Raw genomic sequence first — 22,102 nt, 5'->3', positions numbered from 1 at the left:
CCATCTACCTTGGCTGCTTTACCTCCAGCAGCAGTGCTGCAGACCCACAGCCTGCCAGGACCCACAGCACCCCCTCGCAGACTCTGCTCCCATCAGGAGATGCCTGTTTCTTGCCAGAAACAGAAGAAAAGGTCCCAGGGCACCAGGAGCCCATGGTGTGCATGGGGAGCCATGAGAAATGACTCCTACACACACTTCAGAGGCCCCTAAAAAAGCTCAAGCCGTGGACTAGCACTGTCACTGTGGGGCTTGGGAAGTATAATTTTCCCCATTCATGGCCAATGAAACCACCCTGTAACCCGGGGCACCAAGTGTGAGATGATTGATTCCTTTCTGATTTTTAATTCTCTAAAATTTTACACTTTTAAAACCTAGACATTAATCTCACTTCTCTGTCAGGCAGGGAAATTCGGTTTCTATCACATCCTCTACTATGCCCTTGGTAGAATTCTGTGTAAAAGATTAAATATACTCATCTATAAAATGTTTGACGATTCTTTTAGCAGCATGACAGAAGTAGAAGTGAGCATTGCATCATAACTCTCAGCCATGCATGTTACCCCCTGTCTTGGGCACTTTTGCTGCCTTTTTTGCAAGATCCAGCTCACACCAGAAGTTTCCAGGAGCAGGGTGGGGCCTGCCATGGTGGTTTGCTAAGAGAGAGAAACAAAGGACGAGCAATGCATACTGGTGTCCATAACTCGAATCAGCCAGTCAGACACAAGCAAGAAATCCATTCCTGTCTGTGGAACTGTGGAATTAAAAAAAGAAAAAAAAATAATAAAAAAGGTCAAAAAAAAGGTCTTATAACCTCAGTCTGTTTTTAGGCTTTAGTAGGCTAAAAACAGTAGTGCTGAATTAGAATTATTTTTCAGCGGTATAGGCAAATATTTAAGAGAACGCTAAAAAAAAAAAAAAAAAAAAAAAAAAGATGTTCTGTCTGGTCCTCTATTTCTCATTCATTAAATTGACTCATTAATAGAAAAAAATAGCAGGAAAAATGCAAGCAAGAGACTTCAAAAGTGAGTCAAGAGACAGGATTTTCTAGACATATGAGCACAGAAAGCTTTACAGTGAACAACAGGCTAAATATAGCTGTTTCTCATGTAGGAGGAGATGGTTTTGCATCAGCGATGGGATATAACGAAGAGCTTCACTCTGAGGTGGTGCTCCTCTTGTGAACTTGTTTCAGGCAGTTTCCCATCTGTCCATGGCCCCCAGCTTTCATAAATAAATTTTCCTCAGAAACTTAGACAATTCAATTATCCAATTTACTAGGCTGAGCACCCGTTAGTATTTTTTAACACAGAAATTAGAATCTTTACAGTTTCTCACATTTCTTATTTCTGTATTATCAGTAGAACTAACTTTCCTTCATATATGAATTACACTTGTCTTGTTCGTATAGCCTTATCCTTTATTTCCTCACTGTAAATTTGATTTATAATAACTAATATCATTTTAAGACTTTCAAAAGAATACATAATTTCTATGTAGTGGTTGCCCTCAATTTCTTTTGCTTCTCAGTTCCTGTTTGAGAACCAGCACATCATTACTGCTTCTTATTTTTGCCAGAAAGTGCCACAAAACAATCAGCTCCATGAATGAACCTGAAAGACAGAGAACCTGAAGAAACTTAACAAGACATGTAGTCCATGTCTGCAGCCCTAGGGCAGGACCAGTCCACACCTAAGTGTTCCTGAAGAGTGAAGGATGTTTATTCAACCTGTGCTTAAAATCTTCCAATAATAAACACATCAAATCCCTTAAACAAGACAATATAGTGCTCAGCTGCCCTTACTTTTGGAACAGTTCTCATGTCAGCTGAAATTTAGGACTACTGTTGTTTGTTTTTGTGGGTTTTTTTCCTGTTCAGAGGCTTCCTGCCTTTTTCCTTCATAATACATTAATTTCAGTTTTACTTGCTGTTTGTCATGCCCACACAAGGAATGAAAACACATACAGGGCCCACTTGTCATTGAGATCTCACTCTAATTTCTAGCAAGAAAATCAAACATCCTAAAGAAACCCGTTCAGCAGATAGGAAGCAGAGACCATGGCCAGTAACCAAGAAATTGTTTTGCTTATATCTCACGGTTGCTTACACTCCTTACACTGAGACATCCACTTCTTTTCCTCAAGGCTGTGTAAGGGGCCAGAATCAGCAGGAAATGAAGTCTCCCTCCCATCTCCCCCTCATAATCCTTCTCGTTCTTACATCTCATTTGAGTTGAGGTGTTATCTGGCTTTGATTTCTTCCTTCCTAACCCTTCAGCCAGCTCTCAGTGAGTGCACATATTACTAGCAGTCATTAACAAGACAATGAGTAGACGCCCCAGGCCTGTGATAATACGAAGGGTTGCAAGGTTCATCAGCAAATGAATGAAGAAGTCTAGCAAAACTAGACTTTGGGGCCTGGATTTGTTCCTGGCAAGACATCTCTGTCACAGCAGAAAGACACTTGGACTGAAATGTGAGAAGAAACTACAGATGAGGGTACAATGGAGAAGCAAAAGACTTCAAGTGGATGAGTTAATCATTCCCAGTGGTGACTTATTTATACAGCTGCAAGTGCACGAGATTATCCTGGTGTTGCTGTTTGAGATGTACTCTGTGTTTCCCACTGTCACCTCTTCCCTCAACTAAGAAGGCCCAATTTCTTTGGTTATCCCGCATACATTGTCTTCTCTCATCATTTTTCAGACTCTCATCATTTTAGCTGATCTCTTCTGGACTCCTCCCAGATGGTCACACAAGTTTTGAACAGCATTTCCTTAGACCTTGCCATTGCTGCATGGTAGTGGAAAGGTGGAAACTTTCTTCTTGACTACTTAGTTAAAATGCCTGGTTAGACAGCAAGGGTGGAATCAGCATCTCATTCCCTGTAGAACTGCTGCCTCACCAGTCATTCTCTCTCTGAAGGTGACTTCTCTCACATTGGTGTAATACTTTTTACCTGTGCTTGTTTTGAATTCTATCCCCATCTTCTAGTGGTGTCAGCATCTCCCAGGTTGGTGCCATCTATAAATTTAATAAACAAACTCTCTATTCTACCATGCAAGTCATTAATAAAAATATAGAATGATTCCAGACTCAGAACAGTCTCCCATGGAACATGGCTCAATATATGTTTCTACAATTGGATTAGTCTTTTGACATTTTTTACCATTGATTCAAATTGCTAATTAACAAAAATAAAAGAGCCAGACCCTCCTGTAGTGCAGCTTTACTGACAGCCAGAGACCAAACATCAATTTACACCCACTGCAGATCTATTACTACCTCCTCAGCTAAAGATCATTTCGCATAAGAAAACTCCAGCAACTTATTCTGAAAAGACATTGGGAATAGCTCTCAGGGTTGGCCATAACCTCAGCCACAAGACTGCTCAGTCCCCTGAAGAGCAGTGCTGTGTCCTACCTCATGTGGTCAAAGTGCCCCCTTTCAGGGCACGCTCCGTGTTGGGGTCCTGCTCCCCTGACTGCATGTGCTACATGCACCCTGTGCACCCCTGGGCTTTCTTCTCCAGTAAGCCCTGTGGTTCCCTTGGTGGGGACAGGCTGCCACCAGCTACAGGACATTCTGCATTGAGATGCAGGTTGATCAGCACTGCTTGGCCGTGGAAAGCTGCCTGGTGCTAACAGCAGTGCCAGCAAGGAAAAAATCCCCGGGCACTTCAATCCCAGTGTCCCTGCAGCCACAGCAAAACAGAAAGCTGAGACCGTGCAACTGCATGTCACTGACTTCACCTTCCCCATGTTATGACTGTTGGACGTCAACCATCATCCCCAATTCCCCTCCTAGCCCTTTACCTGCCCCGTGGAAAAAGGCAGCACTGCTGTGGCTGGGTGCCAGCCATGCGTGCCGTGTTGGGGTGGCTGTGTGCTAGCTCAGTTGCACCAGTCCAAACAGAGCGGGCTGAGGTCTGCTCAGGGTCAGGGAGGGAGGGAGAAAAGGGAAGAAACTGTGTGCCAAGCCCTGAAAAGAAAACGGGATATTTTTAGATTATTTTGATAAATACCAAATCATTCAAAGTATATCTTCATTTTTAGAAAGGGACTTTATTAGCAGATCCTGAAGAGGAGAATGAAAAGAAGGAAGAGGGCATGTCCTCAACATCTAGATGTCTAAAAGTGTTTAATATTTGTGAAGACCTGTTTACTTATAGCAAATACTTGTATCTCCTAATGTGGTTCAGGTTTGACTGAAAATACTTTAGTCACTACTCTGAGCTGCATGCTCAAAAAATTGGAGGTCGCACTCTGCCCAGAGGCAGGCAATGGGACAGTCTCCACTGTACCGCAGGTGTTGACAAAGTGTTTTGAACCCATCAGTCTAAGATGAAGATTCATGGGAGAAAGCCCATCTTTTTACAGGAAACCTATATGTGGAATTACAGTCTCCTTCCACCCGGAAGCACAGCAGAAGTGATGGAAGGTCACCACGTGCCATGGGGAATTACCACTGGCTGCTGCAGCCTGAGCATGTGCACTGATGGGACAGCTCAAGCCAAAGTCTTCTCCCTTCCAAGAGCTCTTCACAGAGATGCTGTCATGCTGGTCCAGAGAATTTACTGTGAAACAGAACCTGTCATCTGTAGTTAGCCACACACCTCTGGAATTGATACTGCAAGGTATATCGATCCAGCAAAGCTTTTAAGCCCAGGATTAATCTTCTGGATTTCATTTACATCCTTAAAGTTCACCAAGTGCTAAAGGGCTTTGCTGTACTGCAGACAGCTTGCAACACCTTAAAAGCTCAGCCCTTCAATTAGCAGTCTCCAAACCACGGCCCAAAAGCCCTCACCACTGACCAGCAGGCCACTGAGTTGTGAGGATCCTGACACTGCTTCAGTTCTCGCTTGTCACCAAATTATAAGAACCACAAAGGCCTGGATCTTACCGCTTTTCTTGGGGATTTAGCCTCGCACCATGTGGAAGGCTCTGAACTAACAGGTCCCGCTTTGTCCCCTTGTCCAAAGTCTTATAAAGGACAGGAATAGGGAAGCTGCAGGGAGTAGGAAAGTCCCAAAGGGGGTAGAGTGAGTATGGGAGGTACATTGTACCTAGGTGCTGACCATTGACATGGACAGAGGCAAGGGGAGGCCTGCACAGCTACAGGGAGAAGACGTGGGGGCCATTCCAGCTGGCTGCAGAGCTCTGTCAGCCACAGGACCCTCTCCCACCTCCTCCCCCAGCCATGTGCAAGCCCACCTGGAGAAGGTGACACCAGCTGGCACAGCAGGAACAAAGTGCTTGGTCACAGGAGGAAGCTTCTCTCCCAGCGGCTCATCGTAGCTCCCAAATGTCTCCTAATTGGGGGTGCTCATTTGCAGCCAGCCACTGGGAAGATGACTGGGAAGGGAAGAAGATGCACTATGGAAGAGATATTGGACACAAAGAACACTTGTATCTTAGGAAAAGCAATGGCATTTTCTCACCCCTCACCTCATCAGCAACTCATCACGTCCTCACCTTATCTCATCGGCAACTTCCAGTGCCAGAACATTTCTGCCTATTTTTTCCTCTTTCTCCATATCTGGTCTCTGGTTCTGCTGTGCTTGATTTGGGAACTTCTGGCCCTGTGCTGCCTGTGTACAAGCCAGGTAGTGCCTCAGGAAAAGGGAGGGCTGCGCCTCTGCTTCCTGCCCAGCAGCAAGGCAGGGTGTGCATGGGGCCACAGCTGCTGCGGCAGCAACAACCCTTCTCAGCTCGGGGGTGAAGTATACCTGCTGTGATGGACTAACGAGTCCATTTAGTGCAATCGCTGCCGAGACTCACCTGAATGGGTGAAAAATGCATTTATTTTTTTTGCTTACATTTAGTGTTCACACTAATTAGGGAAGGTGAGATGTGGAGAGGGAATACAGATGATGGATAGTCTGTCAAACTTTGCACTGAGCCAGCACTACGTGTTGCTGAAATGTTGACTTTTTAAAACAAAACAAAATTATATATTTTTCCCTAGCCTCCTTTTCAGAAACATCTGAACCTGAAATTCTGCAGAAAAGAATACAACAAAAGAAGTTTCACCACAAGCCTTTATGATTTGGCAAAACTACAATCGAAATCATTAGGCATCCTGGTCAGGACACCTGTTCTTCCCCTCCTCCACAGCCTCCTGACTCCTCTACTGCTTCTGTAAGTCTCAGATGATTTTTTAAATTTATTTTTATTTTTCAAGAAGCCACATACCCACAGCCCTACCTACTATGAGTTGCACTGACCCAGGGCTGGTTTATATCACTCTCCTCCTGGATGAAGCCTACAGGCACAAGCTTCCAAATCCCCTCTGCTCTGGAGTCACTGTGAGCAGTGGGGTGTCCCACACCGATGGGGACTGCCAGTCTCTGAAAAGAGTTAAAATTTCCATTTAGATATGACTGAAAATCACCTGCCCTGAGATTCTGTCACAGAAGGGTTAGGTGCATGTGCCTGACATCTTGTCTTTGTACACGTTTGTAAAGTTATATGCATGTTTTGAAAAGGATTAAATGCACTAGCGAATGCAAGATTGTTTAGTTCCCCCTCCAAAATCTAATCCTCTAGCTGTCAAGGAATCATTAGTGGTGAACTGTTGATTTAAACAAGGACTTGCCCACAGCAGGTCTCCTTCGGCAGCACTACATGAAGACCACTTGACTCTTCCCATTTGCTGCCATATGCAGATTTTCAGTCATCCCCAAGAGTTCCTCCTCAGGAAAGACTCCTTGTTGTGGTGCCAACCTCTGCCTATTTATCTCACTGCTCTAATCTGAAAGAGTCTGCCTGTGTGCACTTGCCAGTCACCCTGCTCTTCATATATCCTTGAAACTTTGACGCTGCTGTCTCCATTTCTTCCCCCACGACTCACCACTTATGGGACATGGGGGAGACCCTCCTGTTCAGTGCAAGGACAAGGGGAGTGCCTGCTTGTTGGTCTGTGGGTCCCTGCCACCATGCAGGAGCGGCTGTATAGATGATGGTGAAAAGGTCTGGGGAACAGCAGGGAGAAAGAAAAAAGCAGAGACCTTTTTTCTTTCTATGGCACCACCTGTACGTCCCAGCCCTTTCTCAGAGACTCTCTTCACTCCTTTAGGTTCATGCAGGCTGCAACCAAGAGCAGGTCTGGGTGTCCTCAGCTGCCACTGCGTTACCCTGCCTGAGCAAACACACCTGGCCCATCAGCTACTGTTTTGGATTCTTGCTTGGTTTCTTATTTCAGGGGGGAGAAAAAAAGTGAACGCTTTGGTTTAGAGAACACAGAGCAACCAAGGGCAGTGAAAAATGTCACTTTCTCATCTACTTGCCATTCTGTGCTTCCTCCTTTTTTTTTGGCACTCAGCTAAAACTCCAATGTACCAGACCCTTTTGGACTGGGTCGTTGTGTCCCAAACTTACCACCCTTGGGCCCTTCAGAAACATCTTCCTGCATCACTCTGCCAAGTTTTCTTTGTCTTCAATATTAAATTAATCGCATCAAAATACTGAATTAAATGAATAATTGATTACTCACAGTACACTACTTCTTGAGTTTCCTATTTACCTCTTAGAGTGTAATTTTCTAAGTAATTTTAAGAAGCAGCTAAACCCCTCAAGCAATACAAGCAGTGGCATCAGTAGGATTGAAGTTTGCAAATGCACCGTACTGACCTCCATCATCTGAGCGGGGATTGCTGCTGTAGGAGAAATAAGTTGCCATTTTTAGTATGAACTTTCCTCTGTTCATCTCCCTCAAGACTCATTATTACCCTTCCAGAAAACTTTCCGGAGAAACTTTGCATTGAATCAGGCACTGAAAATTTCAGTACAAACGGTTACAGTCTGGAGGCTGCTAATGGAAGACAATTCCCTCCACCTTTCTTCTTGCCCTTAAATTCAGTGTCCCACCTGGTCCCATAGTCCTCCTTCCTACTTATCCTGTTGCTCAACACAAAGTCCCAGGTTTATCCCGTGGCAAAGAAGAGATCTCCTTTTAGCCCCTGCTGCTCGAGAGCACTCTTTTCTTGTCCTTCCTGTACCTAATGGGGAGTTTCTTGGAGCAGCCAGGGGAATCTCCACTACCACTTTAATGGATACATCAATGGATTTACAGAGAAAGTAAAAGTCTTCTCCTCCAACAGCGTCTTCTTCCAGCTACCCACATGTCATTAACCCCATCTAAAAATCCAAGCCAAAATTTTCCACAAGTATCACCATCTATAGTGACAGCAGCAAGTCACAGCTTCCTAGATCTTATGCCAAAAGTTATCTCATACCAGGATCTCCCCCTGCATGTCCAGTATTTCAGTAATTTTATGCAGCTGGAATGTAGATTTTTTTTCCATTTATTAGATAATTATGGATATTTCTCCAGAAAATCCTTTACAAAAAATAGGGCAACCCTATCCAGGAAGGCATGAACCATCTTAACTTCCTACAGAAATGCCCCAGCTGTCATCTCTCAAATGCTCTATTCTCTCCATCTTTACTATATACCCTGCTCCTCAGAGTAGGATTGCACCTGGTCTTTGAGGTGCTTCTAACATTACAAATGGTATCTGCACACTTCAGTTGAGTAGCACTTACTTTGGGGAATTTCTTCAGTGCTTTTCTCTTTTTGCCCCTTCCTCACCCGTGGCAAGACGTAGAAGGACAAAGCCCTCAAGTTTCTTGACATACAGGTCCAAATGGCTTGGCCATAATCACTTCACTAGTGAGGCTGAGGTCTTCATCCTAACCTTGTGCCTACATGAGATGCAGATATGCAGACCAAAAGAAGGAAGAGAGTTTGTTTTTCTCCCCAAACTGGGACAAGCCACTGTGGAAAAATACTCCATTATCAGTGAGAGTCTTTTCTATGGCCGCATCTGCACAATTTTATCATGTAATTAGACCTTGGCTCCTGCCAATGAGGGATCTATTAGTGAAAAGCTCCTCAGACAAAGGGAAGCTGTAATGCATAAATTAATGCAAATCGAGCGTAGGCTCTCCCCTCCCATGTTGCTTGAAGCTGTTGTGATTTCTGTGTTGCTGCAAGCAATTAATGTACTGCTGGAGCCCAGGGACAATGAGCTGCTGTAAGGGGGCAAGGCCACCCTCTCATTTTTTTTCCGTGAGAGGTCCAGGACCTCAGGTTTATAGCCTGGGTGAGAAGGAAATATGCAGGAAGCAGTCTGCTTTGCGGATCTTTATTGAAACCATGTGGTGAGTCATCTTCAGTTTGAAGTCCTTCAGACAGGGAAAGCACTTGGGGAGGGTGCTATAGGAGTGCCAGAGAGAGAAAAATGGGAAAATGTACCTGGTGCAGTTAACTCTGGTGCAAGTGCTGCCTCTCCTCTCTGTTTTTACCTCCTGCCCGAGACAATTTGTGCACAGCACTGGGATTTATCCATGGAGGAGAATGTTTTCGCAGCAGGCAGAGCGTGGCTGCCACTGCAGAGCTGTCGGTGCTCCTGGAGCCAGACAGCCCTCGGGGAAGGCAGTGGCTGAAGAGGCTCCACAGAGCCTCAGAGCACCTCACCCAGGAGGTAACACCTGGCTGAGACCATCTCAGGATGGCCAGAGTGCAGCTCCCCATGGGATGGCAGAGGGAAGTCTGAGCCTTCAGGGATAATCATAGCATAACCTGTGTGGAATATATAAAAATACACTTGCTTCACGGCACTCAGTTTCACTTGGAGATAACACCGAATTCTAATGCCTGCCCCTCAAAAATGCCATCTTCAGATATGTCAGGAATAGAAAAAAAATGGAGAAAGGGGAAAGAAAGACAAGACAAGCATGGCTGCAGCCAGGCTTCAAATGAGGTGGTGTTTGTTCTGAGACATCAAAGAGCTTGGCTTTGGAAATCTTACCCCAGGTGTTGGATGCATCCTTCCTAGGCAGGCTGCAATAATAAGCCTTGAGTTTATTATTGTTGTTGATAATAATCCCTAGTTCTTATACTTTTTCAAGAAATTAACATGTTGATAAATAAGAGCTGGTTCAAATCTCCTTCACAGTGTAGCAAAATCCAACTTTGGGACTCAAAAGAGGAGGATATAGTCAGTATGTGCTTATGTTTACTGTGTCAATACTAGGAGGAAGAGGAAGATCAGGGATGAAGAGCCCATCACATTTGCTATTCTTGCTGGTGCCGGGGCAGATGGGTGGTAGGAAGTGTTGACTGGGGCCGTGCTTCTCCTCCCCACAGTAATTGTCACTTCCCAAAGACTGCTGCTGGGAAAGAGGTGCCAGGGTGGGACAGGCCTGGGGCAGAGCAGTTCTCAGTTGCTGCCAGAGGAGATGGGGTAGGTGGAGGCCGTGAAGGCAGAAAGACCTTACCCCAGGAACAGACACCATCCAGCCACCCCACTCTTTGCAGTAACCACCATGCTCCCTGTGGTTTCCAGGACCAGGCAGGTAGGCTGGGACCACAGCCTTTTCACTCGTCATGGCTCTTGATAATGGTTTATTTTACTCCTGCCTGACACGTCCTATAACCAGTTTCTGTGCAGGTAGCTGTGGGTGGCCAACTATCCTGCAATGGTCAAAGGCCTATCAGACCCCTTGTTCTGCCTTATGAGATCTGAAGCAGCTTTTCCCCATTAGCTCTCTGGGTCTGGAACAAGCCTCCCGAAATGTACAAGCAATCTCTTGCAGATGGAGGCAGCAGGATTTTCCAGGAGGCTCGTTATTACTTGGCACTTACCTCACACCTTCCTAACTAGAAAACACCTCCGCAGAGGACAGCAGTGGTGATGAGCCGGCCAGATGCTGCCGGCTGCTGCCAATGCATCAGAAACCTGCTGCCCCTGCTCCTGCATCAGGTTTTCACTGCTGCACCACCTGGGACCCAAAGTGGGGAAACTTTGCACTAAAATTGCACAGAAGTGAACTTTTTCTATCATGCACAAGCAAGTGTGAGTCCTGCTCCTTCTCTTAAATAATTACTGCAGCTCTTGGCAAGGAAACTCAACCCAAGGAAAGCACTATTCCTACTGTCTCTTTCCCCTGTTTGACCCAAAAATGTCCTTTCACCTCCCACCCCTACTTTAGAAAAGAGCTGGCTGCCAGTCTGAGAGCGTGATTCCCAAACCCAACCCAACCCCGGCCTGTGCCAGCCCTCAGGCAGGCCCACACGTGCTCGCTCAGCTCAGCAAACAATGCTATAGCTGGAGGGAAGTGCCAAGTATCCCTACAAAATCGCCTCTGTGCTATTTCTTGCATGGCACTGCTAGGCAGGATTTATGTCCGTGGTTGTTTTCTCCACTGCTGCTTGGGGGATATTTACCCTTTGCTAGGCTCACATTGCTGGTCAGGAAAGGGACTCCCCAGGCAGCAGGAATCTGATGTCCGATGGTTTCGTATCTGCAATGCTAGTCCAGCTTGTATTAACAAAGTTTTGACATTATTTAGTACTTCCACTCTTCTGGCCAGTGGTACGGGAGCTGGGAAATTCAATCAGGCTTAGGATCAGAGCAAAACATACTCCATGCAATAACAGGTATTTTTTTAATATACTTAATCCAATAAATACAGCACATGCTGTAATGACATACAATCTCAGTTACCTACATTCTCCATCAATGGCTTGGGTAAACAGTTAGAGCCCAGCTGTCCAACAGCTCTTTCTCACATTCTCGTTTTTTTTTTCCTAATTTTACCATGAAAATAACAAAGGCGATAATCACATTGTAATGATGCTTTTGGGAGCAGCCTTCACCCATTTGCTGGCTGGTGGAAAGCTCCCACAAATGCCCATCATCTCCCATTTCACCTCCCCTCCCTGTGGCACCTGACTGAGGCTTTGGTGTCCCCGAGCGCAGCAGTGCTGGGGCCACAGCAAGAAGGCAGGCGAGACCCCAGGAAAGCTGTCCCCACAGTGAGCTTATGAGGAGTCTGACATGCCAGTGGGTGGCTAAGGGGGAGAAGTGGGTCTTCCCATGGCCCCCTTTGCCCAGACCTCCCCCCTCTCAGTTATGTGGTCCCAGCTCTCACGCTCGTTCCTCACAGGTCATGTTTTCCAGACCTCTGACAATTTGCGTTGCTTTCCATTGAACTCTGTCCAACTGGGCCACATCCTTCTGGAAGTTCAGAGCTGAACAGGGCATCCATGCCGAGGACTCGCAGGCCTTGAAAACAAAAGTCACTCCATTTGTCTTGCAGGCTGTAATTTGGTTCATATATCTCGCCATGGAGACGACCTCCCACCGCTGACTCGTGCTTAGCCTTTGACTCGTTGTGACCCTCAGACCCTCCTCCATGGAGCAGTGCTAAGGCAGGCATTTTTCCTCATGCAGCTGCTTATTTCTGTGCAGGGGAGGAGCTCGCACTTGTCCCTGCAGAGCTGCTGTCCCCAGACTATTTCTCCAGTTTGACAAGATCAGTTTCCAAGCTCAAGCTGTGTCCTCCAAAGCACTGAGTCCTCTTCCAGTCTGTTGTGGTCTGCAAAGTCAATAAGCTTATGATTTATTTTACAGACAACCATTAATAGCAACGTGGCCTGATGCTTCCCCGTTAATGACTCTATCTCCAGAAGCCAACTTGTTCATTCTTCACAAAGCTTTTCTGTGGAAATTGGATTTGGTCACAGCAAGAGTATTTGTGACAACAACAGAATATAAAAGCCTATTAAGAAATAAGACAAAGCAAGCGATATGAGGTAACAAAGCTAAACTCAAGTTATTACCTGTCTCCAATCTGAGTACAAAAAATAACACATAATGCATGTCATCTGCTTCGTCCTGGAGATCCCAGCCAGTAGCAAGTCAGAAACGCATGTCCTTATGCCGCTAGGATGCAACACAGCCGGGGCCAAGCTCCCATCCCCATAAGCCAGCGTGTCCCAGCGAGGACCTGAAAGATGGAAGGGGTCTGTGCCTGCAGTGCCTGGGGCACGGCTTGTCAGGGAGCCCAGGGGAGCTGCAGCAGGGGATATTGGTGATGCTGAGGGTCAGTAGGAAGCAGCCGTCACTCCTGTGAGAAGAGAAAAGCTCTCTGGCTTCACCTTCACTTGGCCAGCGAAGGACCTATTTTACACTCAGTCTAATGTCCCCGTCTAGCAATGAACTTTGAGCAGTTGCCCAGCTGTGCAAGCTCATTCTCAACAAACGTGGCCAGTTTCCCTACGCCTTGCTGTCGTACTCCTCTCGCCCTGACAGCCACTCTCAGAGGACACAGGAGGCAGCAGCAATGGTTACAAAGGTTGGATCACCCTGAGCTGCTGGAATTGCAGCTCCTGCATTTCCAAATACTGGGGGCTACCCAGCAACTGCTCTTCAAGGATGCTCAAGATGAATGCTCATCCTGCAACTCTACTGTAGCTGCCCTCTGCCTGCCTGCTCTTTCCCTGCCATGCTCAGGTCCAAGGAGCCCAGCATCACAGCTCTGTCCCACTGTGCCCACGAAGGCTCCTGAAGTAATGAAGGGATTACACATTTTTCCTCCTGTGGCTATACCAAGGGATTAGCACTGATGGTTAAAACCTTTTCTTTTCCATTATCTCCTTTCTGCCTTTGTATTTTCAATATCCAGTCTCACAAGGAGAATTCATTTGTGCTCAAGGTATTTTCATTGGGTTTTTTAATTTCTTCCCTTCTTCCCCTTGGTTTGCAATCAGCAAACAGGCCCTTGGTGTATATTAGATTAAAGAACACCTGAAACTCAGATTTGAGCCAGAAGGCTTGTTATTAAAGAAGAATTTAAGACTTTGTAGACAGCATTTAGGAGGGTTTAACTCTTCAAATGTCCCAAGTTCCCAGACAACACAGAAAATATCAGAAGCAGGTGCAAAGAAAGAGCTCAAAAGAATAAACCTCCATGGCTTAGAAAACAGAAGGGATGAGATTGCATCTGGAAACTGAAGAAGGTAGGAAAGAGACTCAGCGTGCACAAACTGGAAGGTGGAAAATAAATTGGGAAGGAAAAGTGTTTAGAACTAACTCAAGGGACAAGTCTATAGAAGAGTTTTGCCTTCACACTTCTGTCAGTAACACCACAATATACCCAGTTTTATACCAGTTCAGTCCTGGATAACATTTCAGCAGACAAGGCTGTTTCACAGCACCTGAGTCTCCTGCTCAAAGAGCCAACATCAAAGTAAAATTGAGTTTCTCAGAGTGATGTCCAGTCAAGTTCTTGAAGGTTTCTTACACAGGAAACATTCTTTTGTCAAAGTTGCTTATTTTCTCTCTTCAGCGAAGAGCCGTGCTCACCACCTGCAGAGAATTCCTTACACATTTTTAACAGTAGTTGCATAGTGGTTTTATATATGTGATGCCAAAGCTGAGCTCAACATAGGGAACAATATTTAAATTACTCTCAGACAGCTTCTCCAAGACAAGGTGAAGGTGTGGGGACAAGCAAGGGACATACGAAGGACAGATTGGGGATATTCCAGACCCCTTCTCACCAAGAAGTTCAAACTCTGTCTTTCCAATCTAACATAATGAGAAATCCTCCCATCGTGGGCTCACAGGCTGGTGCTGTCCCTGAGTGGAGGACTGAGTGTTAAAGAAAGAGGGAAGGAGGTAGGGCTTGAAGTGAAGGAGCTTGCCCAGTTGAGGAAATGTTCATTAGCAGGGATGTGGGAGGCATCGCTGTTGCCCTGGATGCCTGGGAAAGTTCAGTGTATGAGCAGACACTTACCCAAATAATTCAGTGGTGTTGTCCTCCTGCACCCCAGCATAACAAACGCAGCTGATGATTTTCCTTCCCTTCCAGTCTATTCCTTAATCCTACAGCAGGGAAGGTTTTGACCTTGACTCTAGAAGGAGGCTCTTCGCTTTGAAAGGGTTAAAAAGTAATGAGAGATGAGAGGGAAACATGAAACTAAGTTTAGTTCCTTGTTTGTTTTCTAGCTCCCCACTCAGCTTTCTTCCACAGGCAGAGCTAATTACTGGTGTGAATTGTTTTCACTGCTTCCTGCTGGAATATCCCAGAATCACTGACCCATGCCACTGCCTCTGGCTGCCTTCTCCCCAGGCAGCCAAAAGAGAGCAAAAAAAAATCAGCAGACATTGAGCAGGGTCTTTTCCCAGTCAGGATCCCACTTCTGGGTGGTCCTGTGTGGAGAAAGGCGTTGAGCTCAATGATCCTTGTGGGTCCTTTCCAACTGAGGTATTCTGTGATTCTAACTCCTACGGGGAGTGACAGGGTGACAGGGCTGGCAGGGTGGAAGCTCAGATTCACCAACATAGAGGAAATGGGAAGAGTTATGTGAAAGTGGAAGACAAAGGAAATAGACTCTACCAATGAGTGTGAATCAAAAGGAGCATGATTCAGCTCTGTGGATACAACCACAAGCTGTAAAACGTTTCTCCCTGTTTGGCCTTAGCCACTTCAGGGCCTCTTCCCTCACCTCGCTCCTCTTCACTGCTTCTCCTTACCACCCTGGGTTCCTCTGCCACTGCTCCACCCTAAAGCTGCAACTTTCCTTGTATTCTGAAAGACTCACTTGTACCTGACATTGTTTAATGAAAACAGTTCACCCTTCCTCCATTATAATGCTTAGGAAGTGGAGGGATGACTATCATGCATCCATGAATATGTCCAAATCAACCACGCAGCTTCTGGCCTCAGCTCTGTTCCTTTCATCCCAGTCTGCTCAGCAGAGCATCTCAGTATCTCCAATTACTTTCTGCAAAGGAGTCACCCTGAGGATTTTTGTTTCCCAGATTCCTGTAATTCATTTCCAATGAAGTCAGAAATGTACCATCTTGTAAGTACCCTTCTTGAACCTCCGTCACCTCCATCACACCTTTCCATCACCTCCTTCAGCATTAAGAGCTCCCACTCAGCTCTTCTCAGGAGTTCTTATTTTGTCCTGATTGCTCAAGGTGCTGTAGGCAAAACCATGCATACAAGGATGCTGATTGCAATAAGAAATATGGGGCAGGGAGCAGCCACAAATCCACATTTCACTGAGCTTTATTTCCCACAAGCACAGGAAAGACTCAGGGTGGGAAGGAAGAAACAGGAGCAACTAATTCTAAGGTGTATTGCAAAGATTTCAACAACAACAACAACAACAACAACAAACTTTCTTTTGTACCAAGAGTAGAAATAGGACGCAGAAATCTCAGAAGACAAAGGAGGGAGGAAGAACCTCCTTAACACTTTCAAGTTCACAGCCATTTTCTACACTCACATATTTGAAATTTGTTCATGTTCATATCCTCTCTGATAAGTAATTCTTTCTTAGGAAGACTGTGAATGGTCCTCGGTAGCACCCATGGGCTGAAAGTTTCCACACACACGTTGAATATCTGAACACACGGACACAGCTGGTTCAGCCGTATGTTTGTTTAATCCCAGCTGGGAGCTCAGGCATTCCAGCAGTGTCCAAAGAAATCACAGAGCCCTTATGCAGCAAAATGGACTGCCTGCCACTTGGCATGCAGTCAGAAGCCTCACAACAGGGATATTTAACCCTTTCCACCTAAGCCTTGAAAACAGATTTTTGACATTTCAAGTGATTATGTTTTTATTGCCCGGTCACTCCACCACCAAGTACTTTTCTTGTTCCACATCTATGCTATCAAACTCCACAGATCCATCCATTAACTCAGGAGAGCACCAGACCTAAAATCAAAAGATAACCACTGAGTGCATGAACAGGCAGCAAGGTCACACATCTTCATGGGCGGGTATCCAATTTTCAGAGATAAACGCCCTCAAGGTAGTTCAGTTTTCTGGTATAGCAATCCCTGTTTACAACTAGTTGTACCAGGAAAATTCATAACTCAGCTGTTCTCCTAGAAAGAAGAAAAAAAAAAAAGAAAAAAAAAAAAGGAAAGAAAGAAAGAAAAAGGGCATTCTGGAATACACTTAGACAAAATGGTGTGATTCTTGTCATGACTGTCCCAAGGGGGTTTGTATTACCTTTGTATTATTATATCACTTTCATATTCCCTGTTCAATTAAGTATGTTGCTGTACACATCACTGGTCCTTTACATGGCATTAAATATAAAACAGATGCTATGTCTGCACAGGCAGGTACCTGCAAGAGCACTAGTCTTAGAAGTTATTGCTTGGTCATCCTGACCAGCTCTTGGCCCTCGCCATTAATAAAAAAAACTCTTAAATGGACTGAATCCAAATGAAACAGAATGTCTTCTTGAATAATAAATAACCCTGCTTTTGCGCTGAGATCTAACAGTGAAATCCTGGGAGAGAAATCTATGCCCATTACTCCTTCAAATTTATTATTTGACCAATGTAGGATTTTGTACTGTGTATGCCCCTACTCTACAACTCTGAACCTCAGGGCTTGTTGGGGTCCACCATAAAGTGACAAGGCTCAAATCAGCTTCTCACTTTCTGTCCATTCACACACACCATCCCTTCAAAGAGCAGCTGTAATTCACAGCTGCATGTGGCTCTCTCTTCTCAGAAAAACATGAATTAGATACCAGATGGAAACCCAAGATTTTACAGTAATGGTTCTGCTTCTTGTGCAATCCTTTACACTGTTGCACAACAAGGGCTTTTTAAAATGTTTAATCTTACATTCCTGAATTCATGCCTATTTTGCCTTTAAATCACCTTTGATGTCAAATAGTCAGCCCCATCCACTCTTCCCCCATAGCCATTGCCTCTGTGGCGCCATGTGGAGGACAGGAGCATCGATGTGACAGCTTCTTAGAGAAAAATTCACACTGTGTGATTTACGTCTAAGAGTCCTTGTATTGATGGAGGAGCTCTGTCTCGTCTCAACTGTCTATTCTAGTGACAGACCTAATAAGTAAAAACCCCTTTAGCAGACCAGGGTCCTCGTGGTGCTAGACTCTATGCAACCAAGGAGCAAATGGATAGTCCATGTTCTAGTCTTTTTTGCAATCTGAGCACATTCACAACCACACATTTGCATGCATAGAATCACAGAATGGCTTGGGTTGGAAGGGACCTTAAAGATCACCTAGTTCCAACCCCTTCAACACCCCAAGTGTTTGACACCTTCCACAAGATCAGGTTGCCCAAAGCAGGTTTTGTTCCACCAGTGCATTAAGCAGCCTTTGGACATCACTCCCAACTGAAAAAAAAAAAAGCAATACTAGCCATTTGCAAATTCTGAAAGGCGTGAATTTAAATCTGCCTATGGATCACACAAGCTTAAATAATGAATATTAAAGCTGAAAAATAGGTGCCTTCAAAACCTTGCAAAATGCTTGTGTCATCCAGCATGAGCTCACCTCTGGGCATTTCAAACAAACTACCTTCATGACAGCAGTTACCTCCAAAAATGCCCTAGAAAGTTTCTTGTTTCCTCCTTCAAATCAACAAGTGTTGGACTCTAATCTGAACTGGGAAATAAACTGCATCGGAAGGCATTGCAGTCTAGGAGCTTCTCTATGGTTAATGGCATTCTTCACGCAGCCCACCACATTCCCTTTAGAAGCAATACAATGCATCTCCAGCACTGCAAAGTTTGAACTTGGATCCTCATTAAGCAAATGTCACCAAAGTTCAGAGCTCTTCCAAGCCAGCTTATTTCCTCTGAGAACATTTTAATGAAGTACTTATTTATATTTTCCCTGTAGTAGAAATACTGTATCTGATATTATCTGTTATTTTTTATTTTAGTAGAAGATTTGTTTTTGCTTCCACAAGTGTTTCTTTGACCTGTAATAAAATCCTTACTGAAGTAATGGCTAATTCTGAACAACCAAGTAATTATTCCAGTAAATCCAAAGGAGGGTACAAACAGCTACATCCCTCTGACCTCTTTGTGCCTCATTTCAGAAACGAACATGTACTTAGCATGAAAGAACAAAATTTCTTGTGTTGTGGTTCTGCAGGGTCATAGCAGAGTGCTGCCTATATTCATGCAATTAAAAAGGAGGTTAATGAATTGCTAAAATGCATGTTTCTAGTGGGTAAAACAGATAGAAAACATATTTAAATGGGCTGAACAGTTTATTAAATGAAATTATAATGGGTACTTGTCCATTGTCATTTCAAGATGAATTGCTGTAATTCCTCACCTCAGCAAAGTCCATTAGTTAAAAAAGGGCCATAGTCTCTGTGATGAAAATCAGTATCATCTCTCGTTTCTTTTGACCTAAATATTTTCTCTCTCTCTTTTTTTTTTTTTTTTTTTTAATCCTTGTCCTTTGGCATTTCACATCCCCCTTCTGATTTTTCTAGCAAAAGAAGAGATCAGCCTCAACCATGACTTCATATACATGCTTTCTAGTGCCCATTGCTGTGTTTGAGATTTCGTTGTTTTGCCCAGCTTCACTGCAGTGTTTGCACAGACATTTCCATGAAGTGCAGCTGCCTTCCCTAAGCAGGCTTCAGAAGCTGATTTAGGAATAACCAGCCTTTGGGGTAGCTTTCAAATGCTGCTGTCCTGTAGGACAGAAGAGTGGAGGGACATTGCAACACCCTTGCCTATTTGCCAATATCTGGAACAGGTTCTTTTGTACATCTGTGAAGGAGGCATATCGTATGCCAAGGTCTGGAGGAGGCCTTGCTGAGCAGGAGCAAGGGACAAGCATCTACTCCAGCACTGCTGCTCCTTACATCCACGTGGAGCTTTCAAAACATTTTCAACCATGCATTTTACCCAGGACATTTTAGCAGTGGTGATTAGAGTTTTTCTCCCTAAGTCATGATGTCTGTATAACCGGATTTGTTGGGGGAGAATGAGGTTTCCTCTTCCTGTTTCAGAGGATAAGGATATCCTTTGAAAGAACTAAGCTGCAATGATAATTCTGCTCGGGGAGAATCTAAATGCAAGGAAAAAACAGCACCTAATCTTCTTTCTTCTCTCTGGCATGATTTTGATGAAGAAAGAAAGAAAGAAAGAAGAAAGAAAGAAAGAAAGAAAGAAAGAAAGAAAGAAAGAAAGAAAAAGAAAGAAAGAAAGAAAGAAAGAAAGAAAGAAAGAAAGAAGAAAGAAAGAAAGAAAGAAAGAAAGAAAGAAAGAAGAAAGAAAGAAAGAAAGAAAGAAAGAAAGAAAGAAAGAAAGAAAGAAAGAAAGAAAGAAAGAAAGAAAGAAAGAAAGAAAGAAAAGAAAGAAAGAAAGAAAGAAAGAAAGAAAGAAAGAAAGAAAGAAAGAAAAAGAAAGAAAGAAAGAAAGAAAGAAAGAAAGAAAGAAAGAAAGAAGGAAAGAAAGAAAGAAAGAAAGAAAGAAAGAAAGAAAGAAAGAAAGAAAGAAAGAAAGAAAGAAAGAAAGAAAGAAAGAAAGAAAGAAAGAAAGAAGAAAGAAAGAAAGAAAAAAGAAAGAAAGAAAGAAAGAAAGAAAGAAAGAAAGAAAGAAAGAAAGAAAGAAAGAAAGAAGAAAGAAGAAAGAAGAAAGAAGAAAGAAAGAAAGAAAGAAGAAAGAAAGAAAGAAAGAAAGAAAGAAAGAAAGAAGAAGAAAGAAAGAAAGAAAGAAAGAAAGAGGAAGAAAAAGAAAGAAAGAAAGAAAGAAAGAGGAAGAAAAAAAAGAAAGAAAGAAAGAAAGAAAGAAAGAGAAAGAAAGAAAGAAAGAAAGAAAGAAAGGAAGAAAGGAAGGAAGGAAGGAAGGAAGGAAGGAAGGAAGGAAGGAAGGAAGGAAGGAAGGAAGGAAGGAAGGAAGGAAGGAAGGGAAGGAAGGAAGGAAGGAAATGGGTTGTATCCAGAATGCAGATGATAGCACCATTCACTGTTCTCACAATACTTTCAAGCCTCAAGTATGCAGAAGTAACATCTGGTTTTACAAGAACAAGTCTCCAAAAAAGTACTACAATTTTAAAACTTTGGTAAAATCTGTGTCTTGATTGTAGTTGTTGTACATATACCAAAGCCTCATTATGCATCTATTTTTTTTCTTGATTCCTCACAAAGGCCTGTCAAAAAACAACTACTGCCTAAACACCCAGTTCCCCTTCGTCTCTAAATGTTGCTTGTCTGCTGTTACAGAGTTGTCTAAATGCACCTCTGTCATCTGTAATAAGGTAATAGACCTAAAAATTACTTAGTGTCATCTCGCGTCTTCCACTTAGGTACAGAAGATGTTTTAAACCTAAATTGATGCCTTTATTACATCTTTTTCTTTCTGTTGCTTGTAGCACTTTTAGATATCAGCTCCCAAGGACTACAAGAGAGAGAAAGAACATAAAACCACTCTAACATTAGTGTTTATTTCTTGTGCTGAAAAATCGCAATACAGAGTTCAGGTCCAGCTTGTACTATTTCAGTTCTATTTCAGCCTAATTTGTGATTTGTTTTTGCTGTATTAATTAAACAACCCGCAGAAATTCCACACGATGGGGTCCGGTAGGAGCTGGTGTCCAGGCTACATTGCCTGGAGCCTAGATAATGAAGCTGCCTTGCTGGCATTACACGTTCATTAATAGCTTGTGTGCTGAAGTTAAGGGGGGGGGGGGGGGGGGGGAGTGGGGAGAAAAACAATAATATCATGACCTGACAGGAAAGAAGAGCAGGACAAATTACCAGTATGCATGTTATTAACACAATCCATTGCCCTCAGCAATAAAGACAAGGTACTCTATGCTGCTCTGGCAGGAGTTACTGGCCAGCCAGGGTCCTCTCTCAGCTGTCCAGTGCTGGCAGGCCTCCCTCCCTCCAGCACTTCTCTGCTCATATGAATATGATGTTGCGGTGGTTTCACATCAATGGCTGGCTAAGCTCCCCCATACTGCTCTCTCACTCCCCCTCCACCAAAAGCCAGGAGGAGACAATATAATGAAAAAAGTTTCAAAGGTTGAAATAAGGACAAGGTCACTCCGTAATTATTGTCACAGGCAAAACAGATTCAGCATAGGGAGATTAATAGAATTTATTGCCTACTGCTAAAAGACTGGAGCAGTGAGAACTAAAAGCAAACTAAAAACACCTCCCCCCTCATGCACCTCCTCCTACTCCCTGCCCCCGAGTGGGAATGGGAATGGGTCACAGTCCCTGGCACTTCGTGCGCTCCTTCACGGTCCCTCCCTGCCCCTGCTCCCCGTGGGGTCCCTCCCACGGGATGCCGTCCTTCCCGAACTGAGCCTGGGGGGCTGCCCACAGGCTGCAGCTCTTCAGGAACTGCTCCCACACGGCTCCGTACCACGGGGTCCATCCCCCAGGAGCAAACTGCTCCAGCACGGGTCCCCCACGGGCGGCAGCTCCCCCCAGACCCCCTGCTCCTGCGTGGGCTCCTCTCCACGGGCTGCAGCTCCGGCCCGGGGC

This window comes from Anser cygnoides, chromosome 1, assembly GCF_040182565.1.
Source record: "Anser cygnoides isolate HZ-2024a breed goose chromosome 1, Taihu_goose_T2T_genome, whole genome shotgun sequence".
Lineage (NCBI taxonomy): Eukaryota > Metazoa > Chordata > Aves > Anseriformes > Anatidae > Anser > Anser cygnoides.
This window is presented reverse-complemented; position numbering follows the sequence as displayed.